Source organism: Hyperoodon ampullatus (assembly GCF_949752795.1).
Source record: "Hyperoodon ampullatus genome assembly, chromosome: X".
Lineage (NCBI taxonomy): Eukaryota > Metazoa > Chordata > Mammalia > Artiodactyla > Ziphiidae > Hyperoodon > Hyperoodon ampullatus.
The window spans coordinates 119705123-119719330 of record NC_136913.1 but is presented as its reverse complement, the minus strand read 5'-3'; positions in this window follow the sequence as shown (position 1 = coordinate 119719330).

The window sequence follows — 14208 nt, the reverse complement described above, 5'->3', positions numbered from 1 at the left end:
CTGTTCCAAAAAGAAAAATACTGCATGATTCGTCTTATATAAGGTACCTAGAGTAGGCCAATTCATAGAGACAGAAACGAAACTGTGGGTATCAGAGTTTGGGGGGAGTGGGAAATGGGGAGTTATTGTTTAATGAGTACAGAGTTTCAGTTTGGGAGGATGGAAACACTCTGGAGATGGATAGTGGTGATGATTGCACAACAGTGTGAACGTACTTAATTGTACTGAATTGTACACTTAAAAATAGTTAAAATGGTAAACTTCATGATGTATATTTTACCCAATAAAAAAAGAGAATGGCATTGTTTTTAGGAAATACACGTTGAAGTATTTAAGGGTTGAGTGGCACATGTCTCCATCACAATGGTTCAGAAAAAGAAATTATGTTCAGGTTTGTGTGTATACAAATACATACATATCATGCACACACGCACACACACACACACACACACACACACACACACACACACACACATATATATATATATATAGAGAGAGAGAGAGAGAATGAAAATGAATGATAAAATGATAAAACAAATGGGACAAATGTAAACAGTTGGTGAGTCCATGTAGGGGTATACAGAAGTTCCTGTACTGCTCTTGCAAATCTTTTTGTGAGTTAGAAATCATATAAAAATAAAAAGAAACAACTTAGGTTGGATAAAATAAATAAGAATCTGTATAAAGTGCTTAGTTAGCATGGTGCTCATCCAAGCTCAACCTTATTCCCCCTCTCTTACTTGCCTTTTCAGTGCCTGAAAAGAAAAAAAAAGAGAAAAATTTCCCCCCAAATTATCTAGTCTTTCTTCTTACTCTATGGCTGGTGCCGTGGCTGCCTCCAGGGTTGTTATTTTGAGGGTTTCTGAATCTTCAGGACAGGTGGCCTGATGGGCAGGCCAACAGTATGGCTAACAGGCAAGCCATCCCAGGATGCACTTGACCCTGTCAGCATCATCGCTCACTTGGGAAAGCAGCTTTCTGGAATAGAATTGGGAGTGCTAGGGACGGCATTTGGCTACTCTTTCTGACACTCCCTTTGAACTGCTACCTTGAGCCATGGCAGTTAGAGAATCTCTCCCTCCAAGAAGTTCTGCCAAAATGATCATAATCAAGATGCTGAGGTTGACAGCTATACTTCCTTTACACTGAGCATCTGAGAGAAAGGGTAGGACACAGGAGAAACATAAAGCCTGGTCCTTGCCTTCAAGGAGTTTACAATCGAGTTGGAGAGACCAGGCTAACAAGTGCTGTGCTCAGTGCTGGAAGTGAAGCAGAAGTAGATTTGTCTGTCTTTGTCCTGGAAGGAAGGGCTGGCCAGACCAGAGGACACTGAGAACTTGCAAAAGAGATCAAAGTCACAGTGGAGCCTTTCTTGAAAGCACTAGAGGGAGTTCTGCCTGCTACCAGACTGTAAGGCGTTTCACAGTGGGGACAAGAGTATAGGTCGAGGTATAAATGAGCACTTCTCAGTCTATGTCGTGCATTGGAAACACCTGGGCATCCTGTTAAAATGCAGATTCTGATGCAGTAGGTCTGGGGTGGGGCTTGAGATTCTGCATTTTTAACAAGCTCCCAGGTAGCACCGATGTTGCTGATCTCTGCAGAACATACTTTAGAAGCAAGGCTATAAAGGAATGATTGTTCACCTTGGCTGTCAATTAAAGCACTCCTTCAGCAGTTTTTTGAAGAAACAACTGTAATAGAAAGTCATAGAGGCATGGTTTGTTGGGAATAGGGCCTTGAATAAAGTTGGGTGTGTATGTGTGTAAAATAACAAACACTAAGTACTTACAATGTGCCAATCACAATGCTAAAGCATCACATTGATTATCCCTTTTCAGTCCTTATAACAATCCCATGAGGAAGGCACTTGTCTTTTAGACTGAGTGGCTTATAAACAATAGAAATTTGTCTCTCACAGTTCTAGAGTCTGGGAAATCCAAGATCAAGTTGCTGGCAGATTCAGTGTCTGGTGAGGGCATACTTTCTGGTTCATAAATGGGCAGCTTCTTGTTGTGTCCTCACTTGGTGAAGGGGGCTAGGGAACTCTCTGGGGTATCTTTTGTAAGGGCACTGGTCCTAATCAAGAAGGCTCCACCTTTCTGACCTAATCACCTCCCAAAGGCCCCACCTCCTTATACCATCACGCTGGGGATTAGGTTTCAACGTATGAATTTTAGGGGGACACATTCAGTCTATAGCAGCACTATTATAGCTGAGGGACTGAGCACAGACAGATGATTTGTCTATGTTTATCTAGAACATGGCAGGGCCAGGAATTGCACCCAGACAGTTGGACACCAGAGCTCTTTAACCAGGGCACTATCCCAAACTTGAGTATCAGTATCTACTCAGCACTCATACCCTCCCTAATGTCAAACTATCATTCATGTATTTATCTGTTTATTCTTCTCAACCTCCAATACCTAAAATCGTGTGAAAATGTCTTTTAGAAAATGATAAAACGAAAGGAACGTGCTTTGAGTGAATGCTCACTCTGTGCTAGGTTTAACCAGGACCTATTACATAAAATCATCTCATTTAGGGGCTTCCCTGATGGTCCAGTGGTCAAGACTCCATGCTTCCACCACAGGGGGCGCGGGTTCAATCCCTGATCGGGGAGCTAAGATCCCACATGCCGCGTGGCTTGGCCAAAACAAACAAACAAAACATTTCATTTAATTCTCACAACAATCAGATAGTTATAACCCCCAGTTTACATGCAATGACACTAATCCTTGCATAGATTAAGGAACATGTTCAAGATCACTAAGCTAGCACATGCTAGGAGACCAGGATTGGAACCCAGGTCACCAGGTCGATCAGTCTGTACTTCTCACCTAACAGGCTGCTTTTGCAGTGATCTTCACAGAGCCTTGGTGTGGTAGTACTCAATGAACACTTCTTTGTTTTGGGCATCTAAGCTATGTAGTCAAGCTTAGTATTTACCGTTTATGCCACCTCTTTCAGGCTAGGTAGTTTCAGAGTCATTCTTTACCCTATCCCAACCCCATCAGTTCCCTAGGTCAAATATCCTGGTTATCAAGCTTTGGCTATCATCATGTTCTCAAGGATCCTGCTACACAGTGCATTTTCAGTGTGTAGATGTGGTTACAGTGAATGGTGATGGAGTGGTGGTGGAGGCTGGTTAAATATACAAGCCCATCGGCCATATTTGGGACTTTCAAATTTGACGAGCCTCTACATTCGCTACGCACTTTCTCAGTGGATTTGAATGGTTATTTTAAAAAGTACATCTTGAACTTCACAGTGAAGTCTGAGAGTCAAAGCAACTAAATGCCATAATGGAATCAGATGTGCTAGACAGTGGGTGGGCTTGTCCTCAGACTTGAGCAGAATGTTCTCATTAGGTCCTTTTAACCATTGTCAACTTGAAATAAGTTATGTCAAATGAGATATTTTAAATTCATAGAACAGTAGAGTGAGTACTAGAAGAGACACACCGATACATCACATCCAATATTAATAAATGTTAACATTTTGTCAGGTTGTTTTTCCATTTTTTTTCCTTTGTGGTACGCAGGCCTCTCACTGCTGTGGCCTCTCCCGTTGCGGAGCACAGGCTCCGGATACGCAGGCTCAGCGGCCATGGCTCATGGGCCCAGCCGCTCCACGGCATGTGGGATCCTCCCGGACCGGGGCATGAACCCGTGTCCCCTGCATCAGCAGGCGGACTCTCAACCACTGCGCCACCAGGGAAGCCCCCAAACTTCTTTTAATACTTGTTTATGTGAACAAACTTTCTTAGCCCTCACACATACAAAAATGTAAAAGAGGGATAGAATTGATGCTGAACCCTGTCTCATTCCATCAAAAAGTAGTATTAATTCAGAGATGCATAAGTTAATTGAGAACCTATCCTCATCCAATGCACTCAGAAATGAATTTGCAGTAAAATTTTATTTTTAGGTTTAATAATTTTATCAAAATACTAAATATATTTATGTTATTTTAAAAAACTGTGTAACAGTGATATTGTAATTATAATGTAATCCAGAAAAAAGACATATAGAGCCTTGTGTTCGTAGAAAATTTTTTTTAATTAATTTCAATTTATGTGTATATTTTGATGTGGCTTAATTATAGACATTCAAGTATAAAAATATATTATGATAAAAATATTGGGAGGGATGGAATGGATGTATGAGGTCAAGGAAAAACAGCAACTATGTATATTTAAATACATAATAATACAATTTTATGTATTTAAATATACAATTGTATAATACAATTTGAGAAGGTATTTTTTTTTTGCATTCCCTTTCTGATATTTTATTGTTAGTGTAAAGAAATGCAACTGATTTCTGTATGTTAATCTTGTATCCTGCTACCTTGCTGAATTTCTTTATCAGTTCTAGTGGTTTTTGTGTGGAGTCTTTAGTGTTTTCTATATATAGTATCATGTCATCTGCATATAATGATGAATGGCCATCATTAAAAACTCTACAAGCAGCAAATGCTAGAGAGGTTGTGGAGAAAAGGGAACCCTCCTACACTGTTGGTGGGAACGTAAGTTGGTATAGCCACTATGGAAAACAGTATGGAGGTTCCTCAGAAAACTAAAAATAGAATTACCATATGATCCATAAATCCCACTCCTGGGCATATATCCAGATAAAACTCTAATTCAAAAAGATAGATGCACCCCTATGTTCATAGTAGCATTATTCACAATAGCCAAGACATGGAAGCAACCTAAATGTCCACTGACAGATGAATGGATAAAGAAGATGTGGTACATATATACAGTGGAATACTAGTCAGCCAGAAAAAAGAACGAAATAATGCCATTTGCAGCAACATGGATGCAACTAGAGATTATCATACTAAATGAAGTAAGTCAGAAAGAGAAAGACAAATACCATATGATACACTTATATGTGGAACCTAAAATATGACGCAAATGAATCTATCTACAAAACAGAAACAGACCCATGGACATAGAGAACAGACTTGTGGTTGCCAAGGGGGAGAGGGTGGGGGGAGGGATGGAGTGGGAGGTTGGGGTTAGCAAATGTAAGCTTTTATATATAGAATGGATAAACAACAAGGTCCTACTGTATAGCACAGAGAATCTATACTCGATATCCTATGATAAACCTTAATGGAAAAGAATATTAAAAAAGAATGTATATATATGTGTATAACTGAATCACTTTGCCGTACAGCAGAAATTAACACAACATTGTAAATCAACTATACTTCAATTTAGAAAAAAAAGAATAAAAAAAAGAATCATATTAGAGAATTCCCTGGTGGTCCAATGGTTAGGACTTGGTGCTTTCACTGCTGAGGACCCTGGTTCAAATCCTGGTCAGGGAACTAAGATGTTCCCACAAGCCCCGAGTCACGGCCAAAAAAAAAAAGAATCATACTAGTTCACAGCTAAAAAATAAAATAGAATAAAGTAGATAATGGTGAGTAGTAAATAATGATTTAGCAGTTTTTATTTTATTCACAATCTGTGGAAAATTGTATTCCTTGTGCCTACTTACACATATGACAAAAAAGCGTCAACTTTAAAATGTGCAAAGAAACACTTGAAGACCGCTGAAGTAAAGACTTTACTGCCTCCTTCTTTCAGAAATCATCTCAAATTAACCAGTAGAAAAAATAATCAATATACAATCTGTAACCTAAAACCAAAATGTATGCATAAGAGGTGCCACTAAGACTAAGATAAGGATGCCCACTCTCACCACTTATATTCTACATAGTACTGGGGTCCTAGCCAGAGCAATTAGGGAAGAAAAACATATAAAAGGCATCCCAATCAGAAAAGAAGTTAAATAGTCTGTTTGCAGCTGGCATGATTTTATATGTAGACAATTGTAAAGATTCACAAAGAAGCCGTTAGAACTAATAAGTGTATTCAGTAAATCTGCAAAATACAGATTCAACATAAAAAGTCAGTTGCATTTCTATACACTAACAATGAACTATTTGGAAAGGAAATAACTTACAATAGCATCAGAAAGAATAAAATATTTAGGAATAAACTTCACCAAAGAGGTGAAAGAATAGTACAGTGAAAACTATAAAACATTGATGAAAAATTAATCAACTAAAAATGGATTAAAGATTTAAACAGGAGACCAGAAACCACGAAACTTCTAGAAGAAAATATTGGGGAAAAGCCTCTTGACATTGGCTTGGAATGATTTCTTGGGTATGACACTAATATAGCACAGGCAAAAAAAGCAAAAATTGACAAGTGGGAGTACATCAAAAAATCAAATAACCTGATTAAAAAACGGGAAAAGGACATTTTTCCAAAGAAGACACACAGATTGCCAATATGAGTGTATAAAGAGATGCTCATGGACATATATACACTACCAAATGTAAAATAGATAGCTATGGGCTTCCCTGGTGGTGCAATGGTTGAGAGTCCACCTGCCGATGCAGGGGACACGGGTTCGTGCCCCGGTCCGGGAAGATCCCACATGCCGTGGAGCGGCTAGTCCCGTGAGCCATGGCCGCTGAGCCTGCGCGTCCAGAGCCTGTGCTCCGCAATGGGAGAGGCCACAACAGTGAGAGGCCCGCGTACCGCAAAAAAAAAAAAAAAAAAAAAAGATAGCTAGTGGGAAGCAGCCACATAGCACAGGGAGATCTGCTGGGTGCTTTGTGACCACCTAGAGGGGTGGGATAGGGAGGGTGGGATAGGGAGGGTGGGAGGGAGGGAGACACAAGAGGGAAGAGATATGGGGATATATTTATATGTATAGCTGATTCACTTTGTTATAAAGCAGAAACTAACACACCATTGTAAAGCAATTATACTCCAATAAAGATGTTAAAAAAAGGATGCTCAATATCACTAATCATCAGGGAAATGCAAATCAAAACCACAATGAGATGTCATTGCACACCTGTTAGATTGGCTATTTTCAAAAAGACCGAAGACTTGTGAATCTTACAGTGAATGTTTTGGTGAGGAGGGAAGACAGATGTCAAAAAGAAAAAGACAAAAGTTTAAAAAGTTGGTGAGGATGTGGAGTAATGTGTTGGTGGGAATGAATGATCTAGTAATCCCACTTCTGGGTATATATCCAAAAGAAATGAAATCTGGATCTCAAAGAGATATATGCCCTCTCATGTTCATTGCAACATTATTTACCATAGCCAAGATATGGAAGTAACAAAAACGTCTTTTGACATGGGAATGGATAAAGAAGGTGTGGTATTACACACAATGGAATATTATTCATACTTTAAAAAGGAAAAGAGGGACTTCCCTGGTGGTCCAGCGGTTGGAACTCTGTGCTCCCAATGCAGGGGTCCCAGGTTTGATCGCTGGTCAGGGAACTAGATCCCACAATCTGCAACTAAGGGCCCGCATGCTGCAACTAAAGACCCCGCGTGCTGCAACTAAGACCTGGCACAGCCAAATAAATAAATAAATAAATATTTATAAATAAATAAATAGAAAAAGAAATCTATCTCATGCAACAACATGGACCAGCCTTCAGGATATTATGCTAAGTGATAAACAGTCACATAAGGACAAATACTGCATGATTCCACTTATATAAGGTATCTAAAAGTTGTCAAACACATGAAAGTAGATGGTAGAATGGTGGTTGACAAGGGCTGGGAGGAGGGAAAAGTAGGGAGTTGCTGTTCAATGGCTAAAAGTTTTAGTTTTGCACTATGAGTAAGTTCTAGAGAGCTGCTCTATAACACTGTGCCTAGAGTTAATAGTTTTGTGCACTTAGAAAATTTGTTAAGAGGGTAGAGCTCATGTTAAGTGTTCTTACCAAACAAAAAACAAACAAAACTGGGGGTACGAGGAAGCTTTTTGAGGTGATGTATGTTTATTACCTCAATTGTGATGATGGTTTCACAAGTGTATGCTTATGTCCAGTCTCATCAAGTTGTATACATTAAATATATGCAGTTTTTTGAATTTCAGTTATACCTCAGTAAAGCTGTTTAAATAAATGAATGTTCTTTTGCTTTTTCCTTTAAGGTTTCCTTTGCAAAATAGTTTGAAAAATTCCTTGGTCTAGTGGTTAGATTTTTTTTTTTGCTACTGTTCAGTTTCTCTAGTACTTTTAGTCTGATATTCTTCTTGATCAGTTTAAGCACATTTTAAAAGGAAATTATTCATTTTGTCTACATTTTCAAATTTATTGGCATACACTATTCACAGTATTATTGTATTATCTTTAAATTTCTACAAAACCTGTAGTAATATCCTCCAATATTTTTTTGTCTGTGCAGAGAACCAACTTCTGATATTGTTGATCATTTCTATTGTTTTTATTAATATTTCATTTTGACTTTTAGTGTTCTTTCCCTTCTTTCTGCTTTAGTAGTGTTTATTGTTATTTTTCTTGCCTCTTGATTTGAACTTTTATCTCATTAATTTCATTTTTTTCTGTTTTCTAAATATATACTTAAAACTATAAAATTTCCCCTAAATATTCCCCTTAAACCGAATCCCACAAATTTTGATGTGTATTCCTTTCAGGGTTGTTTATTGCAAACACTATATCCATTATGATCTCTTCTTTAATCCATACTTCATTTATAAGTTCCTTAAAGTCCACATTTTTGCTATAAGTACTGACTTCTAATTGTATTAAATGTGATTAAAGAAAGAAGTCTGTATGGCATTGTATTCTTGGAACTTATTGAATTGTCCTTTGTGGTGAATTACATGTATTTTTTTTCTCATTACTTACTCATTGGAGTAGTCAAGGATTCCTTATTCCTTTTCTCCCCTCTCTTGGTTTGATATACATTTTATTTCTATTCTTTTGATGAATAAAAACTTTATCCTTAAAGTTTTACACTTTATACTCAATACAGATTGAATTTAATCAATATTTCTCTCCTCCTAAAAAATAAAATGAGTTTAGGATGCCTTAATTCTGAGCTCACACGTTCCATCTTCTGTGCTATTGTTTAGATTTTTAGTTTTACCTTATATTTACCATTTTTATTAGTGATTTATATTGGAGTTGATATTTATTGGAGAGGCAATACAGCAAACAGGTTATGGGCACAGATTCTGTAGCCAGACTCCATCACTTACTAGCTGTGAGGCAGTGAGCAAGTCACTTAACCTCTCTGAGCCTTCAATTTTCTTTATAAAATAGGATTATATCTGTACCTATCTCAAAAGATTGTTGTAAAGTGCTAAATATAGTATCTGGCTCATAGCAAGTGCTATATAAGTATTATATTGTAGTAGTGGATGTAATATTACTTAGGTATATCAAACTGTTTATAACACTTTATATGTTTACAATGCTTTTTGTATCTCAAACTTTTCTTCTAGCTTTATTTCCTTCTTGTGATAATGTGTCATTCAGTGTTTCTGTTAGTGATGGTCTGTGAATAATAAACTCAGGATTTATATGCCTTTAAAAGTATTTTATGCTCCCCTAAGATGAGAGCTTAGCTGTGTATAGCTTATTAGATTGTTATTTTCCTTCAGCACTATGAATATATTATTTTTTCTGACATCTCTTACTGGTGATTCAGTATCTACAGCCACTGTGGCATTCTTTGTTTTTTCCTTCCACTTTTATTGAGATATATTTGACATACACTGTGGCATTCTTTTCTTTGCAATTAATCTGTCTTTTCTCTCTGGCTGCTAATTGTTCTGCGATTTCACTACAGTGTGTCTAGCTGTGATTTGTTGTAACTTAACCTGCTAGGGATTCAGTATGCTGATACTTGAATTTGGAGACACTAGCTTTTCTCAGTTCTAAAATTTTTGGCAAGTATTATCTTGAAGATTGCTTCTACATTGTAAGTTTCTAGAACTCCTGATGACTATGTGTTGGCTATTCTCATTCTATCCTTCATGTCTCTTCACCTCACTTTGATATTTTCTTTTTATCTCTCTGTGCTGTGTTTTTGGTGATGTCCTCAGCTTTATCTTCCAGTTCATTTAACTCTTTCCAATGATGTCTAATATATTGTCTAATACACTGAGTTTTAAACATTTTGATGGTTACATTTTTCAAATTTGGAAGTTTTTACTTGGATCATCTGTTAAATCCACTTATTCTTACTATATTGTTTCCTTTTCTTTCTGTTTCTTTGTTTTCCTTTCTTTCTTTCTTTCTTTCTTTCTCCCTTTAATAAATTTATTTATTTTACTTATTTTATTTTTGGCTGCATTGGGTCTTTGTTGCTGTGTGCGGGCTTTCTCTAGTTGCGGCGAGCAGGAGCTACTCTTCGTTGCGGTGCATGGGCGTCTCATTGCGGTGGCTTCCTTGTTGCGGAGCATGGGCTCTAGGCACGTGGGCTTCAATAGTTGTGACACACAGTAGTTGTGGCTCACAGGCTCTAGAGCACAGGCTCAGTAGTTGTAGCACATGGGCTTAGTTGCTCCGTGGCATGTGGGATCTTCCTGGACCAGGGATCGAACCTGTGTCCCCTGCATTGGCAGGTGGAATCTTAACCACTGCACCACCAGGGAAGCCCTTTTACTTTAATTTTTAAAAAACAATTTCAAAGAGATTTTAAACTAAGTACTTTTTTTTTTTTTTTTGCGGTACGCGGGCCTCTCACTGTTGTGGCCTCTCCCGCTGCGGAGCACAAGCTCCGGACGCACAGGCTCAGCGGCCATGGCTCACGAGCCCAGCCGCTCCACGGCATGTGGGATCCTCCCGGACCGGGGCACGAACCCATGTCCCCTGCATCGGCAGGCGGACTCCCAACCACTGCGCCACCAGGGAAGCCCCTAAGTACATTTTAAATGCTGAATTATTTCTAGTTTTGAGGGGGTCCAAAATCTCACTCATGGTCTTTTGTTTTCTCATAATTCTTGAATATGAACTAGTCTTCAGAGGAAGTTATTTTCAGTAGGTATCCCAGACCCTTTTGTTGCAGATGGAATCCTATAGGTCAATTTGGCCCTTTTTTTCAGATCCCTATAGAATTTTCTTGCTTCAAATTTATTTTTATATTTATTTCTTGGCTTCAGTTTCCTGAACCATGCAGGTATTGTGAATTTGAGTCTTATTTCCATGGATCAGGCAGGTTTGGGGACCCATTCTTGCAAGTGACTCTTTTTTTACCCATACTGATGAGAATATGACAAGCTACTTTGCTGCTTCCCTTGGCTGGTAGGCAAAGCTTTGCAATTCTCTGTTTCACATAAAGGACATGTTTATTGTGGGGGCAGGGAGGGGGCATGTAGCTTTATGCAGGGAGCTCAATTCTAGCTTTCTACGTGGGCCTGAGTCCTTATTTGCTATCCTTGAATAGATGTTAAAATACAAACTATAAGACCTGTCCTTGTGATCTCCAAGAGCTGTTCTATGTAAATATCTGCTCGCCATTCTAACTTTTGAGTTCCTTCTTGGTTTTTGGCACAAAGGTATTTCCTCTTCCTATTTTTAATCTTGACCATGCATTTTAAATGATTTTGTCATATTTTATCTAGTGTCTATTTTGTGTTTGAAGGAGAAGGTTGTTTTTGTTTTTGTTACTATTATCTCAGTACACCGTCTTGACAAGGAACCTTTGGCTTGATATGCATTAGGTGCCAACAGTTGGTAAGGGGGCTTAATGGTGCAGTTGATCGCAGATCAAAGCTGCAATGATAAAGGTCCTGTTAACATGCTTTTTGCTTTACAGTACTTAGTCCTACTTATTTGAAGCTATACTCTTGGTGTATAATTTGCTTCAAAGAACTTTCCCCAAACATAAATATAGGCTAATTACATTGCATTCTTACTTGTTTTTGAACATTTCATATAGCTTCCTTAGAGGACAATTCGCATGCAGTATAAATGGTACACGGTTCAGAATGAAGTAAAAATTATTTGGTGTTTTTTTTTTTTTTTGGCTGTTGAGTTGTATGTACTTTTTATATACTTTGTATATTAACCCCTTATCAGATATATGATTTGAAAATACTTTTCCCCATTCTGTAGATTGTCTTTTCACTTTGTTGATGGTTTCTTTTGCTGTATGGAAGCTTTTTAGTTTGATAAAGTCCCACTTGTTTATTCTCGATTTTGTTGCTTGTGCTTTAGGTGTGATTTCCAAATAAATCATTACTATGTCCCATGCCAGAGAGCTTTTTTCTGTTTTCTTTTAGGAGTTTCATGGTTTCAGGTCTCATAGTTAAGTCTTTAATCCATTTTGAGTTAATTTTTGTGAGTAGTGTAAGATAGAGATCAACTTTCATTATTTTACATGTAAATATCCAGTTTCCCCAGCATCATTTATTGAAATGAATCTCTTTTTTCCATTGAGTGTTCTTGGCTCCCTTGTTAAATATTAGTTGACTGTATATGCTTGGGTTTATTTCTGGGATCTCAGTTCCATTCCATTGGTCTATTTGTCTATTTTTATGCCAGTACCATACTGCTTTAATTACTGTAATGTTATAGTGTAGCTTGAAATCAGGAAGTGTGAAGCATCCTGCTTTGTTCTTTTTTCTCAGGATTTCTTTGATATATGAATGGCCAACAGGTACATGAAAACATACTCAATATCACTAGTCAATAGAGAAATGCAAATTAAAACCACAGTGAGCTATCAACTCACACCTGTTAGAATGACTGTCATCGAGAAGTCCAGAGATGACAAATGCTGGCATGAATGTGGAGGAAAGGGAACCCTTGCACACTATTCATGGGATTGTAAGTTGATCCAGTCACTATGGAGAAACACATGGAAGTTCCTCAAGAAATTGAAAGTAGAACTACTGAATGGTCCAGCAATTCCACTTTTGGGAATATATCCAAAGGAAACAAAAAACTCTAAAAAACTCTAAAAGCTGTCTTCACCTCCATGTTCATAGCCGCATTATTTATAATAGCCAAGACATGGAAACAACCTAAGTACCCATTGATGGATGAATGGATAAGGAATCTGTGATACATATGCACACACACATATACACACAATTGAATATTATTCAGTCATAAAAAAAGGAAACCCTGCCATTTGCGACAACATGGATGGACCTTGAAGCCATTATGCTAAGTGAAATAAGTCAAACGGAGAAGGACAAATAGTGTATGATCTCACTTATTTGTGGAATCTAATTTAAAAAACCAAAAACGCCAAACTCGTAGAAAAAGAGATCAGGTATGTAATTACCAGAGGCAAGCTGGGGAGTGGATTAGAGGAAGGTGGTCAAACGGTACAAACTTTCAGTTATAAAACAAATAAGTACTAGGGATGTAGTGTACAACATGATGATTATAGTTAACACTGCTGTATGATGTATAGGAAGTTAAGAGAGTAGATCCTAAGAGTTCTCATTACAAGGAGATATATTTTTTTGGTATTTATTGATATATGAGATGATAGATATTAACTAAACCTACTGTGGTAATCATTTCACAATATGATTATGTAAATTATGTAAATTAAACCATCATTCTGTACACCTTAAACTTATACAGTGATGTATGTCAATCATTTCTCATTAAAACTGAAGAAAAAGAATGAAGTAAAGAAGCATTACACTTAGCGACCTCCTCTCATTTTTTTCCTGGGTTGTTTCACCAAATTCGGTATTCTTGCTAAGATGTCTCTTATGACCTTTTTGACTTCTAAAGTTTGTTCTTCACAGTTTTCAAAAAGATATTTTAATCACATTGTTCAAATATAACCAAAACTCAAGTTAGTTTGGTACCAATTTAATGTTGTAGCTGAAATCTAAGGATTCAAATGAACTCTTTTTGCCATCAAAGGAAACAAAAATGCCTTGGCTGTCAAACTCAGAGGCTATATCTTACAAGGGTATTTGAGGCTCTCCAGAGGAGATCGTTGTTTGGAGCTCTGCTAAAGACAGTGTCCCCCTAAAATACATATGTTGAAATAAACACCATCCAATGTGATGGTGTTTGGAAGTACAGCCTTCAGAAGATGATTAAGTCATGAGGGTGGAACACTCATAAACGGGATTAGTGCCCTTACAAGGGGCTGAAGAGACCAGAGTTCTCCCCTTCCACGATGTGAGGATACATGGAGATAATGGCCTTCTATGAACCAAGAAGTGAGTGCTCACCAGACACTGATCTATCAGTGCCTTAATCTTGGACTTCCCACACTCTATAACTGTGAGAAATAAATGTTTGTTGTTAAGCCACCCAATCTAAGGTATTTTTGTTATAACAGACCTAATGGACTTAGATAAGCTCCTCAATCATCTTCATAGAAAGATTTCCTCAAGAATGTGGATTTAAAAAATTATTT